The sequence below is a fragment of the Elephantulus edwardii genome, unplaced genomic scaffold (assembly GCF_000299155.1).
Source record: "Elephantulus edwardii isolate Elephantulus edwardi_28Jun2011 unplaced genomic scaffold, EleEdw1.0 scaffold00095, whole genome shotgun sequence".
NCBI lineage: Eukaryota > Metazoa > Chordata > Mammalia > Macroscelidea > Macroscelididae > Elephantulus > Elephantulus edwardii.
In genome coordinates this window covers 11272393-11274511 of record NW_006399845.1, presented here as the reverse complement: position 1 = coordinate 11274511, position 2119 = coordinate 11272393, and positions in this window count along the sequence as shown.

The window sequence follows — 2119 nt, the reverse complement described above, 5'->3', positions numbered from 1 at the left end:
GACTTGGAGGGTCAATCAAAATGTTATTCTAAAAATACTTTCCTTTTTTGCTCCATTCTCTCTCACCACCCCTCACTCCTGTCTCTTTCACCATTCCCTTCTTTTCTTTCTGTAATTTTCTGCTTTCTATTTCCTCCCTTCATGCCCTCCCCTATCCTTTGCTTTCTTCTTCCTTCTCCAGTTTAGAGAATCTTTTCTATATTCAGGGAGCTCTGTGGCATAGTTTACAGGAAGTTTCCATCCTATCTCAAAGGTGACGCTTCTGATGGTTGAAGTCCAGCAGCTGCTCCTCAGGAGAAAGATAAGCAAGCAAAGTCCTCCCAGGCAATTTACAGCCTCAGAAAACCCAGGAGAGGGTCTGCTCTCAGCTGGTTCAGCTATGAGTTGAGTTGGTGTCAGCTTTATATATTCAGGTTGCCAATACTTTATCAAGTGTGTGTTTTTCAAATATTTCCTCCCTATTTGTGGCTTGTTTTCTTCATTTTCTTACCAGCGTCTTTCAAAGTTTGTCTGTTTGTTGTAAGTACAATGTTAATATATTTTCTCTTTTCTACTGAGCCTTTTCATCCCATTCCTTCCCATCCTTTTCCTGCCTCCTTCTTCCCTCAGAAATCTTCACTTGCTCTTATTACATTCTCCCAATGCTATTGTCTTTCCCCCTCTTCATTTCTCCGCCAAATATTTGGAATAAATGGTGCCAAGAAATCTCCATTTTCTTATTCCTTAGTCATTCCTTAAATCCCAGAAATTTTGCTTCTGTACACAAGCTCACTACCAAAACTAACCTCTTGATGTCACTAAAAAGCCTCTTATGTGTTAAATCCTTATTCACTAGGCCCCATAGCTCCCCAACATTTAGTAGAATAGAAGAAAAAAATACAGTAAAATAAGGAAATTGCCCTACTCCCAAACTCTAATGTCAAGTGGTAAGGTAGAAAAGATTTGGTTTTTATTTTGTTTTTAACGTAACCTTATTAAAACCATAAACAGCAAATAGCTTTTCCCTTCCCATGAGCTCCTCACCACCGCTGCTTTTTTCCTTTCATATACCTTCTCTCCTTCCCACTTTTTCATTTCCTTTAGTTAGCATAACAACCAGAGTATATGACTATCTCTTTATCATCCTATCTCTTTCAACCCTTGGTCAAAGTAATCACTTCTTATTTCCCGTCCATATTTTCTGCTGGCTTCCCTTCACCTACCAAAGGAAGCTATAGCTTCTGCTTTTTGACTTGGACAAAACAGAGCAGTGACTGAAACGTTCCTGAAATTCCCTGGTACCACAGGCCAGGGAAACCTGTGCTCTAGAGTCTTCTGTGTCTCTCTCTGGAGAATAGTAATGTGCTCTGAGAGTACTAATAAGCCCAGGAATGGAATACAGAGAGCTTTTAAGTTAGACAGACCTGGGTTCAAATTAATCCTAATCACTGCTTACTAGCTATATGACAAAAAAGCCAACAAATGGTTCATCAGCTGTGAAAGAGAGATGGTAATACTTCCGTAAAAGGAAACATGAGGAAAGAATCTGAGAGGCAGTTAAGGACTAGATATAGTTTATTCCCTTCTTCCCTCATCCCTAACACCTTTATGAGGAATGGATGGAATGAATGAATGGCAATCCAAAGTCTCTGTAAATTTTCACTGAAATTAATAATAAATTTTAAAAATATAACTTTTTTTAGTGTAGTGATGCTTGCTAATCTGTTAGAATTTTTGGCCACCCACTTCTGAAATAGCAGGCCTCTGAAAACCCTATGCACAACAGAACACACGCAGATTAACAGAAAGGGCAACCTAGGTAGAACTATCAAGTATGGAAATACAAAGGAGGAGGAACAGTTGTAAGCAGACCCTAGTGACTGGATCATGGAATGTGAAAGCCATGAATGTAGGAAAATTAGAAATTCTTAAGAAAGAAATGGAACACATAAATATTGACATATTAGGCATTGGAGAGATGAGATGGAATGGCATGGGGTATTTTGAGTGAGATGACCATATGATATATTACTCTGGAGATGAAAAGACAAGGAAAAATGGGGTTGCCTTCATAGTAAAAAAAGTAATTTCTAGATCTATCTTGAAGTACAACATCGTGAGTGACAGGATTATATCCATA